The sequence below is a fragment of the Rhinopithecus roxellana genome, chromosome 1, assembly GCF_007565055.1.
Source record: "Rhinopithecus roxellana isolate Shanxi Qingling chromosome 1, ASM756505v1, whole genome shotgun sequence".
In the NCBI taxonomy this organism is placed as follows: Eukaryota; Metazoa; Chordata; class Mammalia; order Primates; family Cercopithecidae; genus Rhinopithecus; species Rhinopithecus roxellana.
Genome location: NC_044549.1, coordinates 12,708,050 through 12,722,530, shown reverse-complemented (window position 1 = coordinate 12,722,530; position 14,481 = coordinate 12,708,050). Strand labels below are relative to the sequence as shown.

The following is a 14,481-nucleotide window of genomic DNA, read 5'->3' as shown; positions in this document are numbered from 1 at the left end:
TGAAGATGCAAAGACATAAAGAGCAATATAATGGACTGTGGAGACTCAGGAGGGGAAGTTAGAAGTGGGGTGAAGGATAAAAGACAACATATTGAGTACAGTATACACTTCTCGGGTGAAGGGTGCACTAAAACCTCAGAACTCACCACTAAAGAACTCATCCACATAACCAAAAACCACCTGCACCCCCAAAACTATTGAAATAGAAAAGTAAAAAATAAAATTATTATTTGTATTAGATTGGCAATGAACTGTAAAAAGAATGGAAAGGGGGAGAGAAACATCAAGGAAACTTGGAAAATCCATGTAGTAATCGGGGTGTGAGGAAACAGAGCCTGGATTAGGGTGGTAATGATAATGGAGCAAAAAGAGGATCTCAATAAAACAATTCAGGAATAAAAATAATAAATGGTGACATATTTGGAAAGGGCAGAAGGAAAAAAACATAAAAGAATTGGATATATCCAGAAGCATAAAAGGACTGTGGTACAACTGACAGAAATAGAAACATTGAGATGGAGCTCATTTCACAGGATTTGTACTTGTCCATATTCTTCTTACTATTTTTTGGTTCTCTAGGTAGCTGACAGCTAGTAAAAAGGACTTTGTTGTACTGACTTGAATGTGGTACCCAAAAAAGGGCTTTTCTGGTCACTCAGTTATTAAGGGAGTGTTTACACAAAAGAATACAAAAGGATTTTCAGGAAACCCTAAAATGATATTTTCCAATACAGAGAGCTGAATGTTCTCACTACTCTTTACATGTATCTGGTAAGTCAAATGTTAGCTTTTCTGTCTTACTTAGATGATATTTAGATTTATCATGTTTCACTTAACTTAGAATAAAAACAAATATGTGTATTTTCTATAGTGTCTTCTGGATTTACAGGTACATCCTCTGAGTTTTAATAGCCCTTTTGAAGTCTAAGTAGAATAGGCAACACACTGTGTTCACTGATACCGTTTTGAAACTGTCTGACCCATTATTACATAAAGATGAACGTTTCACTTAATAAAGCCTTAGAGTAACACAATTTGTTACACCATAATTAAAGATGGACACGTCTGTTCCATTTTAATTCAAACCCCTTTGAACATAATTACATAAAGCTGCAAGAATAGAAATTCTCAGTCTTAGATATTTCCAATCAAAAAAAAAAAATTCTGTCTACAGAAACTACCTGGTCAAAGGACATTTTGTAAAATGAAGTCAAATAGATGTCTCTCAGTCTCTGTCAAAGCATGAAATAAAGCAAACGCCCCAGATTAAAGTACTGTCCCCATATAAAACCTGTAATTAGTTCAGGAAACCCAGGTGAAAGACAGTCTTTACAGAAAGTATTAGCATTCCATCTTTGTGGAGAGGTACTATTTATTTATATTCTCTTAGCCCATAGGGAGATAAAAGAGGAACAAATACTAAGAACAAAGGGAAAACAAATGCAGGAGATACTGAGCATGTATGTGTTACCTTTCAACTGCCTAATAAATTCTAAATTTTCAGTCATATTAAACGTATAGAGGATATACAAAACAGTAAATCACCTTGATTAGGTGTTTCTATCCAAAACACAGGTATACCTTGGAGACACTCCCTGTTTTGTTCCTGGCCACTGCAACAAAGCAAATATTACAATAAAGTGAGTCAAAATAATGTTTTGGTTTCTCAGCACATACAAAAATTATGTTTACACTACACTGTAGTCTATTAATTGTGCAATAGCATTATGTCTAGAAAAGTGTACACACTTTCATCTAAAACACTTTATTGCTAAAAAATGCTAACAATCACCTGAGCCTTCCAGGTAGCCTTCCAGCCTACCAGAATCTTTTTGCTGATGGAGGCTTTTGCCTCAATGTGAATGGCTGCTGACTGATCAAGGTAATGGTTGCTGAAGGTTGGGATGACTGGCAATTCCTTAAATAAGGCATACAGTGAAGTTTGTTGCATTGATTTCACAAAAGATTTCTCTGTAGCATGAAATGTTGTTTGATGGCATTTTACCCACATTAGAACGTCTTCCAAAATTGAAATGAATCCTCTCAAACCCTGCTACTGCTTTATCAACTAAGTTAATGTAATATTCTAAATGCTTCATTGTCCTTTCAGCAATATTCCTAGCATCTTCACCAGGACTAGACAAGAAATCACTTTCTTTGCTCATCCATAAGAAGCAACTCCTTATCCACTCAAATTTTATAATGAAATTGCAGCAATTCAGTTGTATCTTCAGGCTCCACTTCTGTTCTAGTTTCTTGCTATTTCCACTGCATCTGCAGTTACTTCCTCCACTGAAGTCTTGAATTTCTCAATGTCATCCAGGAGAGTTGGAATCAACTCCTTCCAAATTCCTGTTAATAGTGATATCTGACCTCCTTCCATAAATCATGAATGTTCTCAATGACATCTAGAATGATGAATCCTTTCAAAAAGGTTTTTAATTTAATTTTCCTAGACCCATCAGAGGAATCACTATCTATGGCAGCGATAGCCTCACAAAATGTATTCCTTAAAAAATAAAACTTAGAAGTCTAAATTACTCTTTAATCAATGTGCTGCAGAATGGATGTTACGTAAGCAGGCATAACAACAATAATCTCCTTTACAATTCCATCAGAGCTCCTGAGTGACCAGATGCATTGTTAGCAAATGGTAATATTTTCAAACATTTTGAAAATATTGTGAACAATACTGAAATTTTCTTTCTGAGCTGTAGTTCTCAACATTGGGATTAAAATATTCAGTAAATCACACTGTAAACAGATTGCTGTCATCCAAGTCTTTGTTATTCCATTCTAGTGCGCAGGAAGAGTAAATTTAGCATAATTATTAGGGGCTCTACAATTTTTGAAATGGTAAAGGAGCCCTGGCTTCAACTGAAGGTCACCAGCTACATTCACCTCTAACAAGAGTCAGCCTGTCCTTTGAAGCTTTGAAGCCAGGCATTGACTTCTCCTTTGTAGATATGAAAGCCCTAGATGGATTCTTTTCTCACTGTGAAGCTGTTTCATTTACATTGAAAATCTGTTGTTTAGCGTAACCACATTCATCAATGATCTTAGCCCGATCTAGAAAACTTGCAGCAGCTTCTCCATAGACACTTGCTGCTTAGCCTTGCACTTTCATGTTATGGAGATGGCTTCTTTCCTTTAACCTTATAACCAATCTCTTCTAGCTTTAAACTTTTCTTCTGCAGCTTCCTCACCCCTTCCAGTCTTCGTAGAGTTGAAGAGAGTTAGGGCCTTGCTCTGGATTTGGCTTTGGCTTAAGGGAAATGTTGTGACTGATTTGATCTTCTATGCAGAACACCAAATTTTTCTCCATATCACCAGTAAGGCTGTTTCACTTTATTATTTGTGTATTCGCTGGAGTATCACTTTTAATTTCCTTCAAGAACCTGTTGTTTGCATTCTCCAGTTGGCTGTTTGCTGCAAGAGGCCTCACTTTCAACCTGCCTCAGCTTTCAGTACACCTTTCTCTCTAAACTTAATTATTTCTAGCTTTTTATTTAAAGTGAGAGACGTGCAGCTCTTCCTTTCATTTGAACACTTTAGAGGTCATTGTAGGGTTATTAAATGACCTTATTTCAGCAATATTGTGTCTTATGGAATAGGGAGACCTAAAGAAAAGGAGAGAGACGGGGGAATGGCCAGTTGATGGAGAAGTCAAGAACACATACGACATTTATCTAGTTCACGGTCTTATGTGAGTGCAGTTTGTGGCATCTCAAAACAATTAATACAGTAACATCAAAGATGACTAATCACAGATCACCAGGACATATAACAATAATGGAAAAGTTTGAAACATTGTGAGAATTACCAAAATGCTACACAGAGGTATGAAGTGAGCATGTGCTGACGAAAACATGGCATTGATAGACTTGCTCAGTCCTGGGTTGTCACAAACCTTCCATTTATAAAAATGTATTATCTGTGAAGCTCACTAAAGCAAAGCGCAATAAATGAGGTATGCCCATAGTTTTTAGGTTAATAATAATCAAATGTGTAATTAAAGAAAGCAGAGGTAAAGGAAACTCTGTGATTTTAGAATGAATTCTGAGAATTTAATAACATGAGTTAAGTGGCAAGCCATGCACACAAATATCCCTGAAATGTAGGTTGTTCATCTGCTTTATTTATGTTTCCATATCCTGAAGATGGCTTAATGAGGGGATGCAATCAGGATTAGGTAAGCAGTGAGAACTTGGAGGGATCAGGGGTGACAGTTAGATTTATATAAATATTTGCAGAGACTGGGAAGAGCAGATGCTCATATAATCCAGACAATGTGTGTGCACTTGATTTTAAAATAAAATAAAACAGTTGAAAGCTAAAATATAATTAATCAGAGGAAATGCTTTAATCAACATCTTCCAAATCCTTAAGCACTGCTGAAAAGATTAAAGAAACATAAAATAAATTAAATTATGACATTCAAAAGGAAACCAAAATTAGTCTATTTCTGGTAGTTTTCTTTTATTTCAGATGTGGGATAGAGTATGCAATTCATTTGCATTTTCAGTTGCTGTCAACTAGTGAAATTTCCTAGGTGTTTAAGGTACTAAATAAATTACCTAAGACTTACCGCATAATTTACAATGTGGTGGTGATATCTGTCCCTTTGTTATTAATTTCTTACAAGAAATAGTTACATTTGCCCTTATTTCCTATAGTTCTAAACCGAGATCTTTCCAAAGGAAAGGGAGACAGCAAATTTAAATGAGTGTCAGTTTCATGTTAATAGGTTAACTACATAGACTTTTTAAAGTTGCATATCAAGAAGAAATTGGTACATCAAATCCATATAGTTATCCAATTTCTATCAAGAAAACTCAAAATAAGAGCAATTAGCTTTGAACTAGTTTGGGGCGCAGTTCTTCTCAAGTCAGTAACTCTTGCTATTATTTCTGTTGTTTTCTCCCAAAATATTTGATGAGCTGCTCAATATGAATCTGTAGTTATTACTAAAGTTCAGAGACAATATAAATAGAAAATTTTAAAACAATATATGAAGGAAATAAAAAACACATGCCTTCATTACAAGTTTCAAAAAATATAAACATTTAATGCTCAAAGCATTCATTTTTTCTACAAAAAAAATTTTGTTGGTAATGGAAATGGCTACATATGTCTCACCAGAGTAGTATTAACAGTTTGTAAAAGGAAGGTGAGCCTCTACAGCTAGGATAGTTAACAGCTTGCTACTTTGTTAATTTCAAGAATATCTTTCAGTAGAATGGGAGCCTGGTTGCAATTTCTGGCAGAAATATTATCAGCATCTACTAAAATTCTACCACAAAGTTTCTAGCACTAAAATATTTGAAAGCTTGTTCTTGCAAAAACATTGTGGAAATATTCTTATTTAAATGATAGGTGTCAGAATTTCTCATTATGTGCCATCCTATAAATAAATCTTAATAGTAGGGAAAACTATTTGAATAACCGAGAAGACTGTGAAATCTAGACCGAAAAAAAAAAGCAGCTATGTGGCATTTTGTTGTGTTCTACCATAATTAAGTTAACTTTGAAGAGCACATTGCACTAATTTGCTTATATATTCACTGTTTGATATTTTCTTCTAATAAGAGAAAACAATCTGAATTTAAATGAATGAAAGGCATACAGATTCTTACGTCAGTCTCCCAGTGACTTTTGTTTAGTCATTTATGTGCAATGGCCCTTTGATCCCCGAATCACTAACCTTATGTACTTCATTTACAATAAGTTCACTACTATTGAATAATTTATATTTTATCATCAGAAAATAATTCTAAAAGTATCCCTATTTGGTTCCTATACCAATGTCATTCTTTATCAAATGGCATTGTATTACTCAAATTAGTGACTTTCACATAACAAGCTAAATTAATGACTGACAACCAAGCCCAATAATAATGCTGAATAAGAATATGGCCATTTCTATCAACAGACTTACTGGAGGGATAAAGAGGAGAGACTAGTCATAAGAATCCTCCCTTGGTTCTATCTCCTTTTTCTCAGTTCTTATCACTGTACCACAAAAAGGGACATAGTGTTTAATTATTATGGTTGTTGAATGCCATCATCACCACCTTACCAAGCTCATCACTTGTCAAAAGGAAATGAAAAATTAAGTTCTGGTGGGGACTCTGAGACAGGGACACAATATCTGGAGATCTGAACATCATCTCTGCCATTACATTGCTTTGTGCTCTTCTGCTTGGGCCATTTCTGTACAATGAGGGAGTTGGTTAAGGGATATGCACTCCCAGGCACCTGTGTTCTGGGCATCGTCAGAAGTAACCCATGGCATAAATGTAACCATATATGAAAATTGCTCATGAATCTAGAAGTATGCTGTCCTGGATTATGTCTCCTACCCTTATGTGGCTATTTAAGTGTAAAAATAAAGAAACTAATAGTAAATATTTAAAATTCAGTTTCTCAGTAATACACGCCGAATTGCAAGTGCTCATAGCTCCATGAGGCCATTGGCTACCAAGAAAAGAGAAAATTCTACATAAGTAACTATGCTATGTGTATTATTTTCTGGAAACAGAGGTAATTATCAACCTACAAAAGTATTAATTTGTTTCCAAGAACTAATGGAGGTGGTAGAGTCATGTATATACAGTTTTGCATTTTGGGTTTTTTTTTTAACCATGCTCAGATCCTTTTCTTTTTTTCTGATGATATAGACATGTGCAAATCTCTTGCTTCCTTTTTGACAAAAAAGTTCTGAGTATTGCTAAAAGAAAACTTCAGCTGAATTACATTTCAAGGAGTTTCATTGACCAATGAATGATGAGTGAATCAGGCAGACCTCAGAATCACAGCAGATTCAAGAGAGACTCCAGCACAGCCACATGATGGAAGACAATTTACGGACAGCAAAAGGAAAGTGACCTACAGAAAACGGAAGTGAGGCACAGAAACAGCTGGATTGTTTACAGCTTGGCATTTGCCTTATTTGAACATGGTTCAACAGCTGGCTACATTTGATTGGCCAAAACTCAATGATTGGCACAGGTGTGGGCTATGATAGGTTTACACCTCGATTGTGATAATTCATGATGTACAGAAAAGCTTTTAGGCCTGACTTAATACGGAAGAAAGCAGCTTTAGGCTAACTTTGATTTAACAAAGTTAAAGCCCCTGAATTCTGAAGCATTTCTTAATAGTCGTGCAGAACTCTGAAGGCATATACCTATATAATATTGTAGCGAAGATATGTTTTGAATATTATTTACTGTACCAGACTGCTTGCTAACACTAAAAAAAGGCATACGCATATACAAATAAAAACTATACACCAAAAACACTTAAAAAATATTTATGCTGGTACGTATGTCAGCAATCTGGGAATGATCTGTTTCATGACTTAGATTTAATAATACCTACTGACATTTAATTTTCTATAATCCTCTGCTTATCAAGAGACAATACACTAAGTAAAAACACATCAATATATGAGTGATCATAGAACTTCACCATTGTTTTCAAACATACCAAAATGTATATATTCAAATATATTTTGACTTTCTCAACTAGTTGCTTTTCAGAAAAATGAATTCCCTTCAGAGTCTCCAAAAGTTTATTTTAAATAGCATTAATGTTATCAGGTATTAATACTTCAGGAGCATAATTTTGTGTCTGAAAATAGTCCAAGGTCATCTAAAGCCAAATCTGGGGCATAATTCCGGATACAATCAAAGTGAAACTAAAAGCAGTAAGACTTTTTTCTTTTTTTCCTGTGGGAATAATAATGAGGTAGGATTTATTGAGTATCCATGAAATACTAAGAAATGTTTACTGTTTAACATAATTATTCTTGTCTTCATCGCTATTTTCCTGTAAGGAACACAGGAAACAGCTGCTTACAGAAGTCTTATAACTTACCTAAAGCACATGTCAGGCACGTTTTAGAACAGGAATCCACACACAGAAATATCTAGCTAGTCTAAATCTAGGATGCTGAGGTTAATTCTCAATGAGACATTTTAAAATTCATTTCTTGTTTATAATCATTCTTACTTTTACAATTTATATTATAAAAATGCATATATTAATAATGATTCAGGTCAATATTTATCGTACATTTTATGATTTTGGTGTTTGAAAGAAAACAACCTCTGACCACAATTATTCCTCCAGACATACCTTGATTTTTTTATATAGAATAGCAATAAAATCCTAAAATGAAAATAAAAGCCTTCAAATACTTATTAAACTTTTTTGTAACATTTTCATATTATTTCACATAAAAACTTGAATTTGAATTGAAAAGTAAATATGCACTTGCCTAAATTTGAAATGTGGAAAAAATATGAACCATAATTTGGATGCATATGTTTTAGTATGTTTACAAAAGACTAACAAAATTTGACATAAAATAATATTTGTTCAAGTCTGGAACACAAACATTGATTCTAACGTATTTATTTATGAAGTTGGAATACAGCTTTAAAATATGACTTGCGATGGTTATCTCACACGCAGTTCAGTAAGACAAAGGCTCTTATAAATATCATATACCATTGAACACTATCAATTAAGCATGTAAACCCAAGATAAAGCTGTTCAGGTGGCATACCAGACTAAGTAGAATTATTACAGACAGTTTGTATCAATTAAGAAAGTTCAAGCAGTTATTTAAATACTTGAGGCTATTCATTAGCCCTTCAAGCTCAAAGAAATCACCAAAGTGTAATTATATCCAGCCTAGTGATTGGCACTTCAGTTTATAAGAGGTTAAGAAAGGCCCACAGGTCATGATTGAACAAATAGCTCCCCCTCACAGCACAAGTGGTATCTTAGAAGAACGCAATGACAGGGGAGAGATCTTGGTACTGAAGAATATGCAGTTTCTAAAAAGTGAGGAATTTGAAATAACTATTATTTGAGAAACTTGCCAGTGAATTAGCAAGATAAAATATATCATCATGAAGAATTCAGTTCATCTCTAACACCGGGTACATAAACTACATGCAACTTTTAAAAAATTTAAAGTGCTATGAATCCTAAATTCAATCACAGAAGCAATGTTAACAAGTACATTCCCTCTTGGAGGTTTCCTTTCTGTAGATGTGTTTTCACCAGTTTAACCATGCTCCTAAATACTATCTCATGGTAGGCAATTAAGACTCTGTAAGACTCAGAATATACATCTGTGTACCCATTTCTTTTGAAAAAAGGAAAGAAAATTGCTTAGCTATAATCACAATGACTCTGAACCTTTTAAACCCAAGCTCTTTCTTGGTACATATAGAAATTACTTTATCCAGGAAGTTTAAAGTCATTCTGTGTCCTTGCAAATAGGCAACTATACATCAAATTCTTAAGGTCCAATGCATATCTAAAAATATTAGCTTTATAATTTTAGATAGGTAGAAAATTGTGAATGGAGACAGTTATAATAATGGCCCAGAAGAACAACAAAGAAAAGAAAACAAAAACTGCTTCAATAGGTCTTAAAAAAGTGTCTCTCCACTTAAGGACACACCATAAGTTCTCACCGCCATGATTGCTGCTCTGGTTAACATTCTTTCACAGAAAAATTATACAGTTCGTCAGTGTTCAAAGATTTACAAAGAGCACTTACTAAATCTATGCTGAAAGTAATTTAACTTTGAATGATTCGGAAGTTTCTTCAGAATTTTTTCCTGTCCCAAGTATCATCATTACATACATACACCAGTTATCACCGAACAATCTTATAGGTAGAGAATGCATCAGAAATGGACTTTTCCTGTCCATACCTTAAAGTATATGTGAGTGCTGGGTATAAAGCTTAAAGAAGAGAAATCAACATATCAAAAAGGTACCTGCACTCCCATGTTTATTGTAATACTACTCACAAGAGCCAAGGGATGGAATCAACCTAAGTGTTCATCAGTGGACAAATGGATCCAGAAAATGTGGCATATATACACAATGGAATGTTATTCAGCCATAAAAAGGAATGAAATCGTGTCGTTTGCAATATGGATAGAACTGGAGGACATTGTGTTAAGTGAAATGAGTCAGGCACAGAAAGATATTATCACACATATATGAGAGCTAACAAAAAAAAATTGAACTCACGAAGACAGAGCGGAATGATGGTTACCAGAGACTGAGAAGGGTAATGGGAACTGAGGGATAAAGTGAGGATGCTTAATGGGTACAAAACTACAGTCAATAGAAGAAATAAGACTTAGTGTTCTATAGCACAATAGACTGACTATAGTTACCACTAATTTAATGTATATTTTAAAATAATTGAAAGAGTGGAATTAGAATGTTTTAAAATAATAATAATGGTTTGAGACGATGGACACCCCAATTACCCTGGTTTGAACATTACACATTGTAAGCCTGTATCTAAACATCCCATGTACTGCATACACACATACAACTGTTATGTACTCATAATAATAAATTTTTAAAATTAAATTAAAAAAAATAAGTGGGAATAAATCTGCTTTTAGTTTATTTAATGGCCACCTATCTTTTACTCATAATAGCAGAGACCTGAACAAAAGTTTATTCACTGACATTTTTTAGATGTTGGGTTTACAGGTTAACAAGACTTCCGCATATACTGAAAAAAATAGCCCACCAATTTGCACACTCATACATATGCACACATAAGCGTACACAATACAAAAGGACTTTAGCACACTCTTGTACAGAAGCAGCCATGTAGCCAGGAACTCACCACCACACTCTAGCTGCTGAAATGTCCTTCTCATCCCTGTAGCTGTAGTGATTTCTGAGTCTTCATTTAATTTTCGCTGGTGAGGAAACAAATGTCTAGAATCTCCATTATCCCATTGCCTTGATCCTTGATGACATGAGAGCCTTAATAGTCTACCTTCACTGCTGGAAAACGAGGGTGTGGAGTGTGAACAAGAGATTCTGTTTCCACTCCCACCCTGAGGCTTACTTCATAATGGGAGATGTGTTCCAGAATCTTGGGCTGGAAATTAGAATAAGTTTCATCACAGAAATAAAAGTCTGAAGACCTGAAACTTCCCAGATAATCAGTAATACAATTCAGCTACTTTATACAATTTTATGAACTAACCAGAATAAACTACTTCATATAATATAAATATTATTAGAAAAATGCATTCTAAGTCTTTTAAAACTTAAAAAACAGTTTTTGAAATACATCCTGTTCACTGTTTAAAGAATGTTCACAAAATAAAATCACAAAGGAACAAATCAGTTACTACTCTCTAAAATCATAGAATTTTACATAATTTTTAATAGACACACTTTTCAAATATTACATTGTAAAATGAACAAATTATAGGGCGGGCACGGTGGCTCACGCCTGTAATCTCAGCACTTTGGGAGGCCAAGACGGGCGGATCACGAGGTCAGGAGATCAAGACCATCCTAGCTAACACTGTGAAATCCGGTCTCTACTAAAAATACAAAAAATTAGCTGGGCGTGGTGGCGGGAGCTTGTAGTCCCAGCTACTCGGGAGGCTGTGGCAGGAGAATGACGTGAACCCGGGAGGCAGAGCTTGCAGTGAGCCAAGATCGTGCTACTGCACTCCAGCCTGGGCAACGTTGCGAGACTCTGTCTCAAAAAAAAAGAAAAAAAAAATGACCAAATTGTAAAAAGTAAAGGCTAGGAAGGAAAGGGCTTTGCACAATATAGAGGGGAAATGAACATTGAAATTACATATTTTTGTGTACAATTTTTTTATTCTAGTTCAACTGGCTATTTTATCTTTTCTTCTACAGACCTGATAAACTGGATAATTCTCCCTTTTTATCCTGTATTTTCACTTTTGTCTTGCTCTTTACTGGATTATGTTAATTAGCATGCTAACAAAACAAAATCTTCTCTTGATCCTACTCTCTACATTGACTAGCACTCCATTTCATTTCTCCCTGTGCAAAGTAAAACTCTTTGAGTTGCCTTTACTTAATATTTCCAAAAATTTTCTTCTCATTTTCTCCTAAACTCACTGCAACCAAGTTTTAAGCCATTCCACCAAAACTGTTCTTGCCACGATTATTATTTACTTCTGCATTCCTCAATCCCATGGTCACTTTTCTGCCCTTGATCCAATAGCAACATTTGACGCATTAGATCATTATCTCCCTCTAGATACATTTTCCAGAACACCTCCCATTCTTGGTCTCTCTTGTATGTCTGATCACGTCTAATTGCTCGGTTCTTCTCTATCTCCTCCCTTAGTGATCTTAAAACCTCGTTCCATGACTTACGTTAGCACTTTAAAGACATTATTCCAACATCTTCGGGTGTCTATGGTTTCCGATTAGAAGTCAGTGGCTTTGTGTATCATTGTTTCCCTGTAGGTAATGAGTCACTTTTCCTGCTTTCAAGATTTTCTCTTGACCTTTGGCTTTCAAAAGTTTGACAATAATGAGATCAGGCAGAGTTTGGGTTATGCTTACCTTGATCTGCGTTTGCTTAGGTCTTTGAATCTGTAATATTGAGTCTTTCACCAAATCAGAGAAATGTTCAGCCATTTTTATTTCAACCAATTTTTCTGGCTCATTCTCTTTCCTCTCTTCTGGACTCCAATTACAGTTGTGTTAGACCTTTTGATGTTAGATTCTTAAATTTCTGTTCAAATTTCTGAATCTTTATTTTCTGGCTTTCCCAGATTGGATAATGTCTTGATCTTTCTTAAAGTACACGGACTCTTTCCTATTTATCTCCATGCTACTGTTAAGCCTGTCCAGTGAATTCTTTAATTCAGATGCTGTGTTTCTTAATTGTAGAATTTTCATTTGGTTCTTTTTTATGTTTTCTGTTTTTCTGTTGAGAATTTCTGTATATTCATCCATTATAAGCATCTTTAGTTTTCCTCATTGAGCACTAATATGGTTTAGCTCCAAATCTTACCTTGAATTGTAATAATCCCTACATGTTGTGGGAAGGACCCAAGGGAGGTAACTGAATCATGAAGGCGTGTTTTTCCCGTGCTGTTCTTGTAATAGTAAATAAGTCTCAGGAGATCAGACGGTTTTATGAAGGGGAGTTTCCCTGCACACGCTTTCTTGCCTACTGCCATGCAAGACATGACTTTGCTTTGTGGAAGCGACTTTAGAATTGGGTAACAGGCAGAAGTCGGAACAGTTTGGAGGGCTCAGAAGAAGACAAAAAAATGTGGGAAAGTTTGGAACTTCCTGGAGACTTGTTGAATGGCTTTGACAAAAATGCTGATAGTGATATGGACTTGTTGGGAACTGGAGCAAAGGTGACTCTTGCTGTGCTTTAGCAAAGAGACTGGTGGCATTTTGCCCCTGCCCTAGAGACATATGGAATTTTGAACTTGAGAGAGATGATTTGGGGTATCTGGCAGAAGAAATTTCTAATCAGCAAACGTTCAAGAGGAAGCAGAGTATAGAAGTTTGGAAAAATTGCAGCCTGATGATATGATAGAAAAGAAAAAAAAAAAAAGCTTTTTCTGGGGAGAAATTCAAGCTGGCTGCAGAAATTTGTGTAAGTAATGAGGAGTCCAATGTTAATCACCAAGACAATGGGGAAAATGTCACCAGGGCATTTCAGAGGTCTTCACAGCAGCCCTTCCCATCACAGGTCTGGAGGCCTAGGACGGAAAAATAATTTCCTGAGGCCAGGTCCAGGGACCCCCCTAACCACTGCCCCAATGTATGCAGCCTAGGGACTTGGTGCCCTGTGTCCCAGCTGCTCAAGTAATGTCTAAAAATGGCCATGGTACTGCTCAGCTCATGGCTTCAGAGGGTGCAAGCCCCAAATCTTGGCAGTTTCCACATGGTGTTGAGCCTGCAGGTGCACAGAAGTCAAGAATTGAGGTTTGGGAACCTCCACCTAGATTTCAGAGGATGTATGGAAATGCCTGGATGTCCAGGCAGAGGTGTGCTGCAGGGACAGAGCCCTCATGGAGAACTTTTGCTAGTGTAGTGCAGAAGGGAAATGTGGTGTTGGAACACCCACATGAAGTCCCCACTGGGGCACAGCCCAGTGGAGGTATGAGAAGAGTGCCACCATCCTCCAGACCCCAGAATGGTAGATCCACCAACAGCTTGCACCATGGGCCTGGAAAAGCCACAGACACTCATTGCCAGTCCAAGAAAGCAGGAAGGAGGGAGGCTGTACCCTGCAAAGCCACAGTGGCAGAACTGACCCAGCCATGGAAGCCCACCTGTCACATCAGCATGACCTAGATATGAGACATGGAATCAAAGGAGATCATTTTGGAACTTTAAGATTTGATTGTCCTGCTGGATTTCAGACTTGCATGGGACCTGTAGCCCCTTCATTTTTGCTAATTTCTCCCATTTGGAACAGCTGTATTTACTCAATACCTATACCCCCATTGTATCCAGGAAGTAACTAACTTGCTTTTGATTTTACAGTTCACAGGCAGAAGAAACTTGCCGTGTCTCAGATGAGACTTTGGACATGGACTTTTGGGTTAATGCTGGAATGAGTTAAAATTTTGGGGAACTATTGGAAGGGATGATTGGTTTTCAAATGTGAGGACA

At 36.0% G+C, this 14,481-nt stretch overlaps 1 protein-coding gene across 4 annotated transcripts in view; it reads right to left on the bottom strand.

Moving 5' to 3' along the window:
* Nucleotides 1-10,869, bottom strand: part of CSNKA2IP (casein kinase 2 subunit alpha' interacting protein) — a 130,744-nt gene extending 119,875 nt beyond the window's left edge. For 3 of the 4 annotated variants that reach the window (XM_030939398.1, XM_030939406.1, XM_030939409.1), the window contains exon 1: nucleotides 10,682-10,869. The gene's annotated coding sequence lies outside the window, so the exon portion shown is untranslated. Of the gene's footprint in view, nucleotides 1-6,079; nucleotides 6,214-10,681 lie in introns of all 4 variants that reach the window. The other variant, XM_030939402.1, reaches the window with a different exon arrangement.
* Nucleotides 10,870-14,481: the final 3,612 nt, after the last annotated feature.